The sequence below is a fragment of the Colius striatus genome, chromosome 4, assembly GCF_028858725.1.
Source record: "Colius striatus isolate bColStr4 chromosome 4, bColStr4.1.hap1, whole genome shotgun sequence".
NCBI classification, from domain to species: Eukaryota; Metazoa; Chordata; class Aves; order Coliiformes; family Coliidae; genus Colius; species Colius striatus.
In genome coordinates, this window is record NC_084762.1 from 29,935,466 (window position 1) to 29,955,353 (window position 19,888).

Genomic DNA, 19,888 nt, shown 5'->3' on the forward strand with positions numbered 1-19,888 from the left:
TATTTTTTTCTCCATCTTCATTTATTCCTATAAGCACATTCTAACTTGAGGCAACACTATATGTGCTATTTTTTTGGAGCCCTTAATGGTGACAAGAATTAATTATTAAGGAGAATGATGAAAGGTATCATTTTCTTTTTTAAAAAAATTACCTGACTTCCATTCAGAATATACATGACTATATGTATATATGCATACATATTTTTTCAGAACTTATGATCTTTTCCTGGCATTTCCTCCAATACTAGTATATCATTCAGAGATCTAATCTTGCAGTGTGCTTACCACCACGTTGACATCAAAGGAAAATGACTGTAGTTACCAACTTATATTTAAGGTGCAATCTTTTGTAGAGTGTATATTTTGCAACTTAAACTGCTTCTTGTCCTGTTGCCACTGTAAATTTCAGTTTCTGAATAATGATGCTAATAAGCATCAGAAAAAGTAATTAAGTTATTAATGGGTACTAAGAAGTAACAGAAACTACAGAAAACATCAAACCAATTTTTCCTGTAGTTCATAATGATAATTCAATTTTTATTTCAAGATACTCTTTTGTTCTTTACCTACTCCTATGAAATTAGTAATGGACTTTTCTGTCTGCTGGCATAAGGAACCAAACTTCTTTCTGTCAAATTGATTATAATGTTATATATGGCTGTACAACATGTTTTAGTTAAATTTCCCCAAGCTTGGAATGTTTCTGCATGCTGTATTAAGAAACTTGTACAACAAGATTCTCTCTGTGATGCCTCATGAATGCTGAAGAGTCTTTAGGTAAGTTTGAGAAATCTATTTAATGAAAGGATGATGATGTTCAAGAGTCTATAAGGAACTGGATAGCATAGCCACGGGGAATAAGGTCCTGGATCGCTCTTTCAGTAACTGACTATCTTGTCTAAAACCAGTACATCAACTGTGGGAATATCTGCAAGAATCTTTCACCAGTTTATCACATAGCCTTTCTGGCTATAGTTGGAAAAATGCAGTATGATGATGGCCTCTCTCTTTACTCCTAATTTTTTGTTTGTTTGTTTTAAAAAGTTACTGCCACTGTCATTCATGCAGATGCCCTTCCTGCTGGTGTGGTAAGTTCTGCCTTGGTCTAGGAAAATACACCCTGAAATAATGTTAAGAAGAGGAACACAATGAGCACTCACAAAATCTACATGAGTTAGGTAAAAATGTTTTCTTTAAATTCCTATGTTAACTAGAAAATATTGCACAATATAAGCATTCATGTAACCAGGGAAAATGCTTTCCAGTGTACTATTAGAGTATTTGCAATGGGGGTTGATCACAAGACAAAGGAGAATAGACTGGCAGACAATGTTAATTTCACCCAGATGATTTTCATAGAAGTTGTAAAAAGTCAAATTGTTCCATAGGAGAAATATTTTGTGCCGAACAATTTTGGCTGAGAGAGAAGAACAAAAATAATAATCACAGTGCCATGGTGCTCTCTGCCTCATTCCCTCACCCCTTCCTCTGACGTAATGAATCACAGTAGAGTTAGTAGTTGTTTAGGTAAAAAGATTACCAATGGGACAGTAGCCTAAATTCTTGCTTTACTTTTTATGTTTTTTTTTTTTAATTAAGAAAGTGTATTACTTTACAAATTTATTATGTACTGTGTTACATTTCCATGTAAATTATGTGGAAAACTTTGAAAAGAATACTACTCTTGTAAGTATCTGTTCTGTTGTCAAAATACATGTTCAACAGCTTTCCGCAGCGTGTTAACAACCCATCTGACATGGAAACCGTATTTGTTCTCACTTGAACCTTTGTCTTCAATCTCCACTTTTAATGAGGGGCATGGCAAGAGGATTTAAGAGTGGCTGGTTGTGGAGGTCAGTAGGTGGGAGAAACAACAGTTCTGTAATTCACCTTCAGTCAATTTAACTGCAAGACAAACTTGGGATGATGAGAACTGTGCTGTGTATGTATGTGTGCTGACATGCTGCAGTGTGTGTTTCATGATTCATCAGCCACACTGTGATTGATTAGACCAGCACCCTGGCAGAGCCCAGAAATTTTTTTACTTGTCTCCAAATATGTTTCATGATTCTTTGGGCAATGTCTAATTGATTGGCATATGGGCTGAACCTTGATTTATTTTTTCCCCATGCCTTTGAATATTTGTTTGATGATTCATCATACATACAGATTGACTGGCACATTGACAGAGTCAAAAGTTTCTTTACATCACCAAATACTGTTTCATGATTTGTCAGGTAAATTGACTGTTTCCTGCTGACACTTGTAGATAAAATTCTGCAAGTGTGAACTAGAGGGAAGGGTACAACCTTTGTCTTACATCTGGATAAGGCAGTGATGGAGGATGGGGGTCACGGTGTTTGCCCAGAGAGAACAGTTACTTTTACTCGAATGTGTAGCTGATCTTTGCACTCCTTAAACAGTTAAAAAAATCCCCTTACCTTAAAGATATTGTGTTAGAAAATGCAAAGTGAGCACATTACTTTTACACATTAATTCTTGTTAATATCAGTCTGGTAACTACACTGAATAGGACATTCAAGCATGATTAAAGGAAAAAAAGGCCTTATCAAAGTCTGTAAAGACAGTAGGTTTTTAATGACACTTTAAACTGTGACACTTTCCTGCCTTCACCAAATCATACTACTGTTCTCTAATTGGCTTTTAACCACAAATACATTACTCGAAAATCAAAGGAAAGCCTTTAAAAGCAGGCACCAACTTTAGTACTGGCACTTCAAAATGTGAACACAAATCAGGTTCTCTTTTGAATACTTGCAGGCAATTATTCTTGGGTCATCCTTTTTTTCCCCCCTCAGATGAATAACATTTGTCCAGGGTGATAGATTCACAATTTGTAATTCAAAAAATGATTTATTTAGAATCACATGTCATTGTGTAAGAACTGACTCTGAGACAAAGTTTCTGGGAAGTTGATCTTTTGTCTAGGAAGATGGATTAACTTTTTAAAGTCCAGTTTCCTCCCACAGTTATTGAAACATAGAGACTGTAACCTAAAATGTATACCTTATGAACCAGGAAAACAATATTCTTCTAAGGACCTTCTACATGGACCTACATTTCCCCAAACTCTGCCCACTCTAGCATATTTCCACATCTACAGAAAATATTTTATAGTCTGTTTGGAGTTAATATAGAACTTTTTTTTTTTTTTTTTTCAGGAAAAAGGGACCCTGAATTGTAGATGTAACTCTTGTTATTCAGAGATAAATGTCAGTTTCCTATGTTTTCAACCCCTCTGCCCCTATAATTAGCCCATTTTTTATGTCTATTTTAGAATTAAGAAAGATCATAGATTAAGCAAGGTATCACACGGGTCAGTTAACAAAATTGTTGCTCCTGCAGTAATCTTAAAGAATAGATGGAAATTGAGAAGTGAAAAACACAGGACATTTGAAATGCGGAGGAAAAGAAAAAAAAAAAAGGAACTCGATTCCCTTCTGAGTGGCCTGTAAATAAAGGCTTTAAAACTAAAATTATGTTATGATCTGAGAAATCACAGCATAACAACAAAAATCACGGAAGAACTGAAAAGGATGCTTTTTGATGAAAGACACAATCTAGATAACGTTAAGATTTTTCCAAGGAAGAAGAGGTCAAGGGCAACATTTTCTAAAATGGCTTCCTAGAATAAGCCACATGGTTTTCTTGGGTGAAGGAGAACCTTTGAGTTTTCTTCTTCTTTCCTCCTTTTTTCTCTGTGGAGGATTTCCTTGTCTGGGCTCACCTCCAGGCATGTCTGTCAGGAAAAGGCTACCTCATTCTGCCTTTCAAATAGCAAAGAGCTCAGCCATCGTGTGAAGGTCTCCCTCCCTCACTGGCAGGGATCCAACTGCTTCTGCAGCAAATGTTTGTATTTGTGTTCCTTGTGACTTCATGCAGCTAAGAATTCATACATGTCATGACTTCTGCAGGTCTGACACTATTATGGGGTGCCCCTTTTAGACCTTTTATAGTTCTTCCTTTGCTAACAAAAGGACTGGTATCAACGTCAAGTCAAACCTTTTTCTCCTAATCTTGTCAAGGAACTCTATCAAGGTTTGCTAAGAAAGTGGATTAGAAAAATCCATTTTTCCTCCTTAATTGATGTACTGGCATACAATAGCAAAACCTTTACTGACTCCTCCACTCAAAGAAAGGCTCCTTAAATTTTAAATTCCATCGCAACTTATTTACAATTGTTTTGAAAAGTACTAACTAAATGGGAGCTGCTTCTTTTTACAATTTTTTTTCTCCATCTGGAAAGATCTCAAATGCTGTATGATCCTCATTTTCCTGCTTATTGGCTTATTTGAATATGTAGCAATAAATTTACAGCATACAATTAATATAATCCACATGAGAAGCAAGTTGATGGGAATGAAAGCGAAGTCAGTTGTGCATTTCTAAAATAATTTGGTTTCAGTTAAACCCAAGCCGTAATACTTTTTTTAAACCACATTAGGAACGAAAGCCTGAGATGCTCTTTATGAGTCTTTAGAAACTGAAAAAAAAATCCAGCCATTGTTTTGGAGCCCCAGGATGTACTCACATTGCCTACAGACTGGTCTGAAAAGACAATGTGTAAAATGTAATGTGCACTGACTTGCATCTTGTGAAATCACTTATGCACTTGCCAAGAGCAAAATACTCGTGTGTAAACACTTTCATTTTACTTGGTATGTTCTTCTGTCATCTTGCACATTTTGTGGTCATTTATAACTGTTCAAACACTGGAAAAGTGTCCTCATAAAACCAGGGAAGATTATGAATTAAGGTTATCACAAAATCCAAAATAGATAAAATCGGGGTCAATCGAGTCAGTTTAAAGATACTATTATCTAACAGAAGACTCATCTGAATTTATCACTAAAGCCTTCTGCAAATGAGATTGACAGATGTCAGCACTGAAATACTGTACTGTACTGGCTTGATATGGTATACTAATTTTGTAGTTTAATTTTGTATTTATGTCTTTTGTTAGCTTTGGGTTAAAAAGTGCAGCTCTGGAAACATGTATATTTTCATTAAACGGTGCTTGTATCTTTTTAAACTTTTACATTTTAACATGAAAGTAGAATAGATTGTGGAAACATACCAAAAAGATGCCTGTATTTGTAAGCAAAACTGAAAACAACATCAATCTCCATTTTTATACATTACTGGGCCTGTGTACTGTCTGTTTAAAGATGGGAAAATAATGTAAGAAAGTGTAAATGGAGGCAAATTAAAGCAATTTTGAGGCTTTGGTTATTTCTGATGTAGCCATGGGAAAAGATTTCTGGGATCCGATGTCCTTTCCCATCCCTGAAAGGGATGAAAATCACCCACCATTTCATAAGAAGCAGAGACAGGTGTTTCACCTGTCACTGGACAAAGCTGGTGTCACTGAGACCTCCTACATTCAGTTCAGCTGTTAAAGCTGGAAAGAAGAAAGAGCAGGCCACTCCTTGCCCATGCACTTGCGTTTCTGTACATGCTTTACACTTTCTGATCTCAAAGAACAGTAAGGTATCTATGATACGATTATATGCAGGGGAAAGACTAAAAAAGTAAGAGATCTGACAACCCACTGATCATAAATTATTTTGGTGAAATCTGGATAAAATTGTTAACTTTCAGAGTCTTATAGGAATGAGGATTTATTTGCAGTTCATTTATACCAGAGCATTCTAAAATAATGTTATATCATAAGTAAATCTGGCCACTATAATGTGAAACAAAATCAGGTTATTCTTATGTGATAAAATTTGTCCTGACATTATGACTTGACAGCTGTTGAAGAAAATTATTTTTTGAGAAAGTCTCCGGTGTGTAACATTTGGCATGCTTTTTGTTGTATGACCACCCATGACTGACAGCCTGAGTAGTGCCTGTACTTGTTTATGTATTCACAGGTGTGTGGAAAGCACAGGCCTGGGCTACTCCTCCCTTTCCTGAACCACGGATACCGTCAGGCATTTTTACGTTTTTGGGTGCCTAGAACCAGTCCACCTTCTGTGCCTTCAGACAGGAGTTTCTCTGTTAATTACCTTTCCAAATATTTATTGCATTATCACAAGAAGTCTGACTCCAGCCCTGCACTACTGCTACATCTTCATTGAATGTTACCTGTATTTCATAAATTATATTTTTATGAGTAAAACCAGCTCTACCTGTCTGCCTAGGGAGAAAATATTTCCAAACAGTTTGCTGTTTGGATTACTACACAGAATTATTTTCATAAGGGCACCTAGTAACATTATGGAAGAAATACTTCCCAAACTGAATACTCGAGTGTGCTTCCAGTTACATGTAATTAGTGGCAAAATCCAACAGGTGGCACAAAAGTATTTGAATTTTATATTGATTTAAATCATATGCCGTTAAATTACCAAATAAACTACAGGGATATTTTTTGGTTAAAAAAGAGTTTTAAAGAATGAGAGAAAAAAAAAAAAGGGGGGGGGGGAGGGGAAGAACGTCATCCCAGTGCCGCGAACGATGCTCGGCTTCCAGCGAGTGCTGAGCCAGGGGCCGGCGGCCGGAGCTGCCCGATGGGCAGGGAGCCGCCGGCCTCCGAGCCCTTCTTCCCCGCGCCCCGGGGAGGGAAAGGGGCGAGTCCTTCGGCCACCTCACCCCCGCGGCGGTTGGTCTGGCGGGCCGAGACGGATGGCGCGGCCCTGGGACCGAGCGGACGCTGCCCACAAGCTCCGCGGGCCTCCGCACCTCCCCGCCCCGTCTGGCGGCGGTCGGGCGGGAAGAGGCGGGAAGTGGGGCGGGCGCCCTCCGCTGGCCGCCGCGGGGACCGGAGCGGAGCCTGCAGCGGCTCCTGCCGGCGCCGCCCGCCCGCCCGCCGGCCGCGGGGTGCGGAGAGGGGAGGACGTGAAGCATGCGGTAACCTTCTAGCAGCCCCCGCCTCCAAGCAATGCTCGTGCAGTGGCGAAGAGAGGGCTCGCGGGAGGAGAGTGTCAGGGCCGGCAAAAGTGAGGAAGCCCGGACGTAGTGCAGAGCCTTGCTTGCTCTTTCCGCGCCCCACCACCTTTCTCCCTCATTGACCTTGCAGGTGAGGGAGGTCCCAAGAATTGCAGGAAGGCTCTTCAGAGATACCTGGACAGGCGGGAGTGGTGGGCCGAGGCCAATCACATGAGGTCCAACGGGCCCTGCACTTGGGCCACAACAACCCCAGGCAGCAGAGTGGTTGGAAAGCTCTCCAGCAGAGAAGGACCAGGGGGCATTAATCGACAGCCAGCAGATTCTGAGCCAGCAGTGTGCCCAGGTGGCCAAGAAGGCCAATGGCATCCTGGCTTGTATCAGAAACAGTGTGACCAGCAGGGACAAGGAAGTGATTGTTCCCCTGAACTTGGCGCTAGTGAGGCTGCACCTCAAATACTCTGTCCAGTTCTGAGCCCCTCATTACAAGAAGGATATTGAGGTGCTGGAGAGTGTCCAGAGGTGGGCAGTGAAGCTAGTGAAGGGTCTGGAGAACAAGTCTCATGAGGAACAACTGAGGGAGCTGGGGATGTTTAGTCTGGAGAAGAAGAGGCTGAGAGGAGACATGATCACTTGATCACATGCGTGAAAGGGAGTTGCAGTGAAGTGGGGGTCTATCTCTTCTCTGTAGTAATGGAAATGGGTTCAGGTTACACCAGGGGAGGTTTAGATTGGACATTAGGAAGAACTTTTTTACCGAGAGAGTTATTAATCATTGGAAAGGGCCGTCCAGGGAGATCATGGAGTCACCATCCCTGGAGATATTTAAAAGCCATGTAGATGAGGTACTGAGAGACATGGTTTAGTGGTGAGCTTGGCAGTGTGAGGTTGTTGAGCTTGATGATCTTCAAGGTCTTTTCCAACTGTAATGATTTTATGATTCTATGATCCTTGTCTGCTTCTCTTTCTGCTGGCTCCTGTTGTCCCTTTGGATTAATATCTCCTGGGTTTATTGATGTGAGATACTGTGAATGTTTTTGTAAGAGTAAAGTAAATAAATCCATGAATAGGGATCTTGGACCTTAAATTATGCCTTCTAGCAAGTACTAATGGTGGATTTGTAGCACTGAAAAGATAACTGAGATTTTTTTTTTTAAGTGGACTTGAACTGGGGGTTTGTAATAAAGAGAGAAGACATGAAGATTCTCAGACACTGGTGGAAAAGGACATTCCAAAGGCGTAAACTGCCTGGGATAGTGACATACAGGGAATGCAAGCACAGCCAGGTTTCTGCTTTTGAGTGTAGCATACTGTGAACATCAATTCTGGAAGTTAAATTGTTATTCTGGGCCTTATGAACAGGTTCACAACTATGTAACATAAGCTATGTGAATCCTGTCTTTATTACGATATTATCATGGTGAATCAGGTGGAACTTTATTGACGTTTTTGTTTGCAGACATATTAGGAATGGCTTCAGTTCTTCTGCAGTGGTACACCTCAACCTGAGACTTAAGTGCAAAAAGGTGTATTTGAGAACTCGACCAAGGTATATGAGGGTTGCTGAATTAACTAATACGGAGGCAGAGAGAGGTGAAAGACAAGTTGGGCAATTGTCATAAATTAAAAAGGGGAACACTAGTTTGGAATAAATGTTTACAGAAAAGGTCTGTAAGAGACTTGGGCCTGTGATCAAAGAAATCAATTCATGCCATTTTACTTTACACATTCATTCCTAATTAAGCAAAAATATTGCGAGCCCATCATCTGTGACTTGTAACAGAGCCAACTTACAGATAAATGTCCAACAACTTCTTAGTGAAAAAATCCTACATAAGTGCTTGAAACAAGGTCCAGTTTCCAAGAGACAAACTGGTGATCTTTATTCCTGTGGGACCAAACTGGAGCAAATTTTAGTAGTAAATGGCAAACTTACCACCACTAACCAGAAGGTAACTTCAGTTTGAACCCAGAGAGCAACTAAGTCACTCCACTAAGCAAACAAAGGAGGTACATACCTTAGAAGAAATGAGTTGCTAGGACATGGGACTGGGCAAGCGCTGTGCCTGAGTTAGAATAGACATCTGTAATATACATGTAACGGAGTTTGCAGCCCAGGACAAGTTCAGAAGAAGGTCATTTGCAGCCCAGGACAAGTTCAGAAGAAGGTCAGTCTGGTAAAAGATGGAAGAAAACCACCATAGTTAATTTATCTCAGTATCTGATTTTCCAAAATGATCAGAATAAGTAAATGAAAATACTGCAGCTGGAGGAATTGCGTGCTTTTCTGACAAAAAAGCTTGCCCAGCAGTTGATTACCTTTGAAAGATACAGGGATACCCAGATCTTGTAAAGATCTGTGAGGTACCCTTCCAAACAAAACCCAAGGAGAACATGTCCAAGAGCTATTGCCAATATTTTATCAGTAATGAAAAATTAAGGGGAAAACCCCAAACTCAGTTATTGGTCAGTCTTTGGAAAACAAGAAAGAAAAAGTTACCTGGACACAAAAAAAGGTCTCTATAAATTAGAGTTGATAGTCACAAGTGTCAGATATGAAAGTCATTCAGTTGTTGGAGAAATGGAAGGATGTAAAGTAGAAGCAGCAAATAAAACTGCAAGAGTGACTGTAAAATTTTAGTTCTGGTCTAGACGGATGGATGTCAGTGACACATGTTTGGCTTTGAAATGCACAGGAAAGGAGACTTTGGGCAAAGAGAACTGTTAGTAAATGTGATAAAAATGAAAACCAAGGACTAAACATGTTGGAAATAAATAGAAACTGCAAATTATAAGAGCTCTGACAGCACCAATAGACCTTAAAATCTTTAACCAGAGGCCTCTACCCACACCACTGCTCACAGACCCAGAAGGCCTGTTTGAACTCAGGCTTCAGATATGTTTCAGTTTATGCTATAGGTGTGACTCTAACAGCTGGAGGGACCTCAGACCTGTAAGTAGCTTGTCTCCTGGATGGATGTGTTTAGATGTACTTCATTATTCTGTCTTCTTTTTGTTCTCTAGATTGACTTTGGACCGGTGTTGTAACCTTATCTCCAGTTCTGTCTTCTTTTGCTCCTAGCTGTACTGCCTGTTTAGAATCTGGACTTGTTTCATCACTTTGCCTTGTCTGGGGCTGCTTCAGAGGGCCCTGTTACCAGTTAAGTACTCTGCACTATGCACTGTGTTCAGATGTTGTGGGACTGTGCTATAGTCAGGGATGGTACTGCCTGCATTGGGTCATCCTCAGCTCGGGGTTTGCCTTCCCTTAGGGAGGAGCTGACATAGTGTGAATCACTTTATCCAAAACTGAAGTACCTGGGCCTGTTGGTTTGACCTCTGAAATTTGAAGAAGAAAGCTAGAAAACAAAAATAAAGGTTGAAATAATAGTTGATTTGCATTAAAACATGATAAATAACTGCTTAATAAATGGCAGGGAAAGCATCCTAAAATGTTATCTGTGGAAGCTCCTCTTGCAGATGTGGGTTAGGTGAGGCAAATTGCATGAAAGCAATATGCTTTCACAGTTGTTTTTTTCCATGAATAAAGCTTTTTGGCTTCAGGGACAGAAACCATAATGGTAGCTACATGTAATGAGTGAGAGCTCAGTGAAGAGATTTGCTGAGTATTGTCTTTAAACTTTTTTAATGGGATGAAGTTAGCAGATTTCCTTGAAATAGAAACAACTTCCTTATGGTTTTGCCAAATAACTCTCAAAACCAGCAAACAGTCAACAAAGGGAAGGGTTGTTGCATAGCATAAAGCTGTGGATCTGGTAAAAATGGGACTAGAAAAAAAGCATGATGGGGGTACAAGGAACTCTTGTTGCAGGACACTGGTAGTATTTTTAAAGGGAAAAAAAAGCACCAAGATAGATCTAACAGGTGGAGTAGCATAGGCTGTTTTCCGAAGAACACTGAACCATTCAGTAGAAATCTGACCAAGTACTCCCATCAGAGAAGGAAGACTTGTTGGATGTTACTGAAGAAATGTACTAAGAAATGTACATGGGTATCCACTGCCCTTGACTCTCATATATAGTTTAGTTCTTCAGCAAGAGCTGAAAAAGGCAGGATAATAAAGAATACAGTGTGACATACATGCCTTTGTATTTATAGCATAGTGTGATGACTTTGTATTGCACAGTAGAAACTTCTGGAATGGAAATATTACTAATAATCTGTGATAATTGTGTGGCCAAAAATCTGAAATTAAGGCCAGATAAACCAGAGCTGCTTCAAAAAGAATTTGTGTTCTTTGGATCTGTGGTCAAGGAAGGGGGAATTTCTGGTAGTGATGACAACATATACCAAAAAAGGATTACTAGTACTGTAAGCACTCACAGATGTGTGCAGTTTTACAGTTTTTAAAAATAGCTGCTTTTGTGCATGGGGAAGTAAATCCATTTGAATGTGACTTGGCACTGACATGGTTAAAACCAGCAGTATTGGCCTCCCTGGGTTTAAAAACGATTTTTTGCATGCGTGGACTTGGATGCTCTTGAAACAAACAAAAAAGGCTAAGATCAATGGCTTACACAGAAAATCAGAGCTTTATAAAAAGAGAAGTAAATATGCCACCGAGTGTTGTCAAAGTATGAGAAGTCTTTTCACTTTTTAGGAGTATGAGAAATTTCTGTGACTAAAATACATCTGCATTTGGTTCCTTAGAAGTCAACAAGACAAAATCTGGAACACAATAAGTTCCACGTAAACATAAGGAAAAACTACTATAAGGATGAGGGAGCCCTGGCACAGGGAGAATGTGGAGTCTCTTTTCTCTGGAGGTTTCCAAACCCACCTGGCCACATTCCTGTGTGACCTGATCGAAGTGAACTTCCCTGCTTTAGCAGGGGAGTTGGACTACATGGTCTCTAGAGGTTCCTTCCAACCCCTACCATTCTATGATTCTGTGACTTTAAGTAACTGATGAGCATGGCTGTGGCAGCACAGAACTTGGGTTATAAAATTAAAATGAAGCTATTCATGAACCTAAATTAAGGATACAAGTGCCCAGTCTGAGCCAAGATATGTAATCCTAGGGTACCTGAGATGGCTGGCTGAAAACTAACATAAGTTTGACCAAAAGTGGTGATCGGCTGTTTCTTACAGTATACATAAAGGCTAAAAGAAATGGAGTTGTTTTATAAAAGAGATACCAGAAGACCTACTGTAGTTGGTTTGCATGGCAATGGTTGGGATAGGTTGGGGAGGCTACAGGTGTGACTTCTGTGAGAAGCTGCTGGAAGCTGCCCCTGTGTCCAACAGAGCCAATGCCAGATGGCTCCAAGATGGACCTGCATCTGGCTGAGGCAGTTCGTGATGGTGATAGCACCTCTGTCATGAATGTATTTAAGAAAGGGAAAGAAAAGTTACTGTGCAGGGGCAAATAGTGTCAAGAGAGAGGAATGAGAATGGGAGAATGATGACTTTGCAGACACCAAGGTCAGTGAAGAAGGAGGGAAGAGGTGCTGCAGGCACTGGAAAGCAGCCCATGGTGAGGCAGCTGTGCCCCTGTAGTCCATGGAGGACTACGGTGGAGCACAGATCCACTTGCAGCCCGTAGGGGACCCCAGACTGGAATGAGTGGATACCTGAGGGAGTCCGTGACTCATGGAAAGTCAATGCTGGAGCAGGCTTCTGGCACGACCTGCGACCCTGTGGAGAGAGGAGCCCATGCTGCAGCAGGTTTGCTATCAGGACTTGTTACTCTGGGAGGTATCCACCCTGAGGCAGTCTGTTCCTGAAGGACTGTTTCTCCCCCTGCAGAAGGGACACACACTGGAGCAGTTTGTGAAGAACTTCTGCTAGTGCAAAAGACTAGTGTTGTACAAGTTTGTGGAGCACTGTCACCTATGGGAGGCACCCCATGCAGGTGAAGGGTGTGAGGATGCACAGGAGGTAGAGAACCAGGAAGAAGGGAGGCGTGGAGGGATTGTGTTTTGAGATTAAGTTTTTAATTCTCATCACTGCACTGTGATTTGATTGGTAATAAATTAAACTAATTTCCCCAAGTCCAGTATATATTGCCTGTGATGGCAATTGGTGAGCAATCTCCCTGTCCTTGTCTTGGACCTTTTGCTATATATGTTGGAACCTTTTGCTATATTTTCTGACCCCTCTCCTGCTGAGGAGGGGTAGTGATAGAGTGGCTTTGGTAGGCACTTGGCTTCTAGCTAGGGACAGCTAACCATATATATGTAGAAAAGAAGAAAAGGAAGATACATCTTGCATGATTAGAGACTTCTTGATAAAATCAAAAAGCTTGGATTTTAAGTTTATAGTTTAAATAATTATTTTAAGAATTGGGAGCTTTTAGAGATTGATTAGTATGCTTAATGGCACAAAGGAAAAGGGTTTACAGGGCTATGTCGTGACTCAAAATCACCAGACTTCTGACTCCTACATAGGTATACCAGTAGCTCATAAGAATTTTGATTGATTAATGGTTTTCTCTGAGTAAATGTTGTCTGAAATGTGTTACGTGCTTTTTATCAGGCTGTTTATTCCATGAGCCTAATGTGTGCAGTTAATTCTAAGGACTAATTATGGTCCTTAGAAAATGTAATATATATTCCTTTCAAGGTTATTTTAAGCAGATGTGGTATAACCTGTTGATAACCAAAGTAGTCTGTCCATAGGATCATTCATTCAAAACTTAATGTAAAACTGAAATCTCCATTGTCAAAAATGCCACATTGTGTTCTTTTGTTAGCATCTTTCAAGGTTAAAATCTTCACTGAAACCATTTCCTAATGGCTATCTAATAGTTCTAAGACTCCAGTGTGGTTAGAAAGGTTTGAAAAGAATATCAGGCAAATAACTAGGACAGTGAGAAACACAGGACAACAAAGAAGAAAAGTCCTGGTTTGAAAAGAAAAACAAAATGGTTGTGGTTTTGTTTTGTCTTGTTTTTTAATGTGGGTTCTTTTGGGATTCTTTTCTTCTGCTAAGGCTTCCTGGGTGTACTGAATGTTGTCAGGTGAGATAAAAGTTCAATGATATCCAAAGGTCTGATGATAAATAGGCTAACCAGATATGAAGGAGCTGACAGCTGAGTCCAATTGTTTCTGCTGGTAGTCTGACAAGTAAGATATGACCATACAGGAGGGCTTTAAAAATATTGTTAGCAAAAATGGGGTTTAAGGATGATTAACAAGTAACACATTATATGGAAAAAATGATAAACATGTTGTGAAGCAGCATTTTATTGTCTCCCAGCTCTTGTTTTATGTGTAGCAGGACAGAAAGAGACCATGAATTCCACTCTGTTTCTGAAGTGCATGGGAGATGTCTGCTATGTTTTCTTTCCGGTAAAGACTGGTAGGGAGAGGAAAGGCTTTGTAGAATATGTATCCTCAGGAAATCTCTTAGAAAAAAAGTAGGCAACCTGCAGGGCAAAGTGGTCAGGCTCAGAAATATCAGTGGTGATAAGAAAATAAATAGTATGCTAAATGAGGAAGTTGAAATCAGAAACAAGTCCACCATTCATGCAGCAAAGATCCACCACTCACAGCAGAAAAAGAAGGCTTACGTAGGCAATAGATGGTAAGGTTCACCACCAGTGCTCCTAGGAAAATGCAATGTATGGTTGCTCTCTTCATCAGTCTCAAGAGACACTCTGTTCATATGACAGTCCAGGGCATATGTTGCCTCTTTGGATCCTGAATCTGGTATGATACTTGAAAATTTCTGAGGTTCTTTGAGGCCATTCAGCATTGCCCACCCATGTGGACACTGTGCTAGAAATGATCCCAAATGGGTCAAAAGTGACTGCTGGCATTTAAGAGCATGGCAAGTGGATCAGGTTTTTCAGCTAAGGTTCATATAGATACAACTATCCTAGAGGTAAAAGTGTGATCAGAGAATATACATGACTATGGGTTAGAGTGCTCCTAAAGGAAAATGAAAAACGTGTGTTGTTACCATTGAACTTCCCAGTTCCCTGACCTAGAAAGAAGAGGGTTTTTTATAAAAGAGAAGGACTATATGAAAAAAGCCTAACTACACATATAACAGTCTTGGACCAGGAAAAAACTAGGAGGTGCAGGGTTATTCAAGTCTGTGTAGACAGTTGACTCAGTCTGTTGGACCTCTTGTATGATCATGGTAAGAAGGAGTAAGCAAGAGAAAAGGTGACGTCTCAATACATAAGCAAAGTTATGATTTAGTTAAAATAGAAGAGAGGTGATGTGACATGACAGAGAAGTTAATAGGGAGTTTTGTCTGGGGAAGGAGTCCAAATAGGAAAGAGGTGTATTCTCATATTCTGAGATGCAGAGTGCAGAAGGAAGTTAAGCCCATTCAGATTTGCTCGGTGATGGAGTAGAGAGGGAACCCAAGGCAGCTATAATAATGAGGCTTTATGACAAGTCACTGAACCAGGATGAGCAGCTGCATGGGGATTTTTGTTAATGATTTATAGAATCATCCAGAGTACAGGATTTAGTGATAACAGAAGACTTTAACTGTCTGGATTTCTGTTGGAAAAAGATTATAGCAAGATGGAGGTCCTTGAAATGTGTTTCTTGGCAGATTTTGCTTATGGTAGTTGCTAGTCTGAAGATGTTACTGGATTATAGAGTTTACTTGGGCTGTTGGTTTAACTTCCATACTTGAAAGCTGGGCAAAATATCAGTGTCAATAAATTCACTCCCAAACTAGGTTTAGGGAAAATAATAGAATAATCATAATTCTAGTCTGAAACCGGTGATCTGTGATTAAAATCATATCAAATGCAGTTGTCATTAAAGTGGTAATTTTTTTCTAGGCAGTAAGTTATGCTCTATGGAAAGTAAATTAGAAGTCTTATGGTGTTACAAATCAGCATTTCAGAACTATTTTTTTCACAGCAGAATCATACTGTGCTGGAGGTTTAAAAACTTCAGATAAGATTTTTATTCTATGCTAAATTATGGGGTGTTTGGGTAATGTTTTTGAGGAAATATACAGTCGTGTGTGGATATATATGTGATCAAGAGACATTTATGCAGAGATGCTGTATAGCTATACAACATACATGTATATACACACATATGCATGCAGTAAAGATCCTTTTATATAATAAAATTGTATAAATAAGGAGAACATAATTCTGCAAATGCAGAGGTGCTGTAGAACTGTAGCAGTTATACACTGCTATGCAGGCTGCCCAGAAGGGTTGTGGAGTCTCCTTCCTTGGAGGTCTTCAAGACCTGCCTGGACATGTTCCTATGAGACCTGATCTAGGTGAACCTGCTTCTTCAAGGAGGTTGGACTAGATGATCTCTAAAGGTCCCTTCCAACCCCTACAATTCTAAAAAAACAAATGCATGTACCTGTGCACGTGTATACTCAAAAATCCACTTCTGTGCCTGTCAGTTTGATGCTAATGGATTTAGGACTTGGAGCTGATTGGGTTGGTCGTCAGGTTGTAGTTGCACACACATCAGAAGACTCTGTGTGGGTCCAGTGTGTTCCCCTTATAGTCTGCAGTTGTCTTTGGCAGGACAAAACTACTTTGTGTGTAATAAGAATCTAGTAATGTCTTTGCTTGAACTAAAGATTACATAGCTCTTATTACACTAATTGCTGAGACGGGAATCTAATGGTGTGATTGTGAAGTGTCATGGAGCATCTTAGAGTGAGAATTATCTATAATCACTCTTAGGTGACCGGATTGCATGTTTCTGGTGGTGGATATGATCTTGTCTCTTCCACCCTGGCCTTCTCTTGTATGCATTTCTGTCCCATCCCTTGTACTGACAAAAAAGTTTTGTGTAGTAGTACTATGAGCTGAATGTGTGTAGCAACTTGGGAAAAGTAACCTGAAAGGAAAAAAAGTCAAATCAAATTCTGACATGACTATCTTTACAGCTCTGTTGACACTTGAGCAAGGTGGATTTTATGGTTGTGTGGCTGAGGACAAGACTGCTTTGCAGAACTTCCCACTTGGCAGCAGGCCACCCTTAGTTTCCTGATCCAGGATTGGAGTGACCTCTCTAAGTGAGATCAGAAAATGTACTTTATGTGTTATTCTAACTGCTGGTACAGGTACAAAAACCTCTCTGAAAACAGACTACAAAAATAAGCATTTTCTCTTTGAGGATAAACTATAACTCAAATAAATCTGTTACTGACCGATGATCTTGTTTTGTCTGGTTTAGTCATCTTGGCAGTATCAAGATCTAAAATAAAAATGAATTCTAAGTCATTTGTAACATATCTGTCATACATAAAAATCAAATATATGACCAATATGTGACATTATTTCCCAGCTATGTAGTCCATTTGTTGAAATTTAAGCCTTCTTGTGGACAACTTGGTGAAAGACATAGTAGTTAATGAAATATTTGATAAATATTGAGTGTACTTACGGAACAGATTTTGTGAGATTTCAGAGCTCTAGTGCAGGATAAAAATGAGGAGCTACAGAGTACCAGGACTTGTTTAGCAGGGAACACATTGCAATGTAAAACTGAGAAGCTCAGTTCCAGAGAATCATGACAGAAGCATATTTTACCTTCAGTGAATGTTCCGTGCTATGCTTTTATTATATCATAAGCAAGCACTCTTTACTTAATAAAAAATCCCTGTTGATTTTGTTGGGAATGTAGCCAAAAGAAACAATGCAATACTTGGAGACTATTCCATTGTCTTGCATATTGTAAAACTGATTAAGACGTGTTAAAGAAGTTGTGTGTTAAATTCTGCTAAATGAGAACGATAAAGGCTATATATGATGCAAGACACTGATAAATATATTTATACTTGAAGAAATTGATACTTGCTTACTTGAAGAAATTTTACAAGCAATTGTCAACATCTTCTGTTAGTAACACTTTGAATGTGATTAAAATGGAAAGAACCAATAGATGATTTTAATGCGATTATTTTCCAAATTGGGAAAAGTGATGATGCCTGGCAACATGATATTAATGGCATTTGCAAAGTATTTATTCCAGTATTTGTTGCCTATAGCTTCAATTACTTTACTGTGTTCTATGATGTAAAGGTAAAATGCTTATGGTAATAGGAAGACGTTTGAAAAGAAATATAATTATACTATTTTATTGTAATAAAATCATTACTTGTGCAACAAGGCATGAAATTTGACCTCATCACATAAAGTGTATAAACAAGCAGATGAAATTTTGTTTACAGACTAGTTTATAGCCCTAATTAAGACCACTGCCATAAACCAGAATTCTTCATCAAGATACTTACTTTATGAATCCTTTAAACAGAAGGAAGCATCAACTCTGGTTTCTCTTGCAAAAGTGAAATAACTTACTTTTTCTTAGAAATACTCAAAATTGCATAAATTGCTGTTTGGATATGCCACAGGAGGACTTGGAGTTCCACCTCATTTGCAGTGAGGACCCTGCTGTGGCACAGCCTGTTCACTGTCTGCACTGCAGAGTCTGCTGTCAGCATTACAACATGAATATGTAGTTGCTATTTGGATAAAACTATCAGGCTTAGCTTAAATTTGCTACTTTGTATGACATCATACTGGTTCCAGGACCTAGCTGAGATGTTGAAATCCCTATGTTCTGAGCTTAGAGACTTCCTAAGAATGGACCTGTCTATCATGGCCTGAGGCAGTGGAAAGAGGAGATTGTGCCTTGAATGTATTGTCAGATGCCACTAGTGTTGAGGCCTGGCAGCACTTTGTTGGACTGCTGGTGGAATGGAGTGCTTAGGAGATGTGGCCTTATGAAATTCTTGAAGATTTCCTCAAGTTGTCCTGCCATTGGGTTAGGACATATTCTTGTTGATGATTACAGACCTTTGTTTTTTTTAATGTATTGTGTTTGTTGGTAGGGATGTGGTAAAGACTTGCCTGGACATTACTGCTAAGTAAGTAATAGTGGAAATTGTACTGTATTAATTTCTCAACAGCATTGAGTTAGTTTGGGATGCACACATAGATCAAAGAATATGTTTTGAGTCAAAAGTTGGTGAATTCCCAAGGTCCCCAGTGTTTTCACACCCTTATTTCCATGTTGTGGTGAAAAGCCACAGCTAGTGGTGGCTTTAGTCCATCCCCTCCCCCCCACCCCCCCAAACCTGTTCCAAAAAAAGCTACCATAATGGTCTTCATGCAGAGACAAAGACCTGAGAAACTGTTGCCTTACAAGTCAAAGCTCAACCTTCTGAGGCTTTTTCCAACCTTTTCTTGTGCATTGTCAATATTGTCCTCTTAATGAGGAAACAAGGTAGGAGGTTTCAGTCTCCTCCTCATTATATCTGTTGATGTTGCTGTGAAGAAATTTTACTCTTTCCTAGTTAAGAGTACATAGTGCTTTGAATTTTGGTACTTTTACTGCATTTGTGATAATTTCTGTCCTGTGTTCCTGTTGTCATCCATGACAATTTTGGTAGTTGTCAAAAGCTGTTTGAAAACAGATGCAAAATAATTGAACTTCTGGCCAAATTTAGACTGCCATTACTGTTTGTTTGAACTTACTAAATCATAATGCACCTTTTTATTTTTTATATATGTATAAAAATTTGGCTTTGCCAAATAAAAAGAAAAATCTTGGAGAGTCTCATTCAGTTTCTGTGTAGTTCTTGAGGTTAGATGACCCTGATAATCCTTACTGTGTAGCTAGTTGTGCACTTTGTGATGGTTCTTAATTTAATCAGATCTAGAGTCCTCTCCAGGTATCTGGAAGAGATTCTTAGTTATCATGCTATCTTGGACTTAAATTGTTGCTGTCTCAATTCCTCAGTTCACTACAGTTGCCTGAAGAGCTCCCTAGGTTTACTGAAGTTTACCCTTTTGAAGTTGATAATTGAGTTATGAGACTATCACTTTAGCCCTTTGATTTAATTTATGCTAACTCAGCTTTCAATGAGAAACTAGGTCTTCATTACATGAGAAAATCCAATGTAAATAATGCAAATGGCTATTTGTTGCAGAGGTTTGTTGGCTGTAATGTCCAACAGTGGGTTACCTCCATACAGTCTATAGTCAGTTTTAATCTGTCAG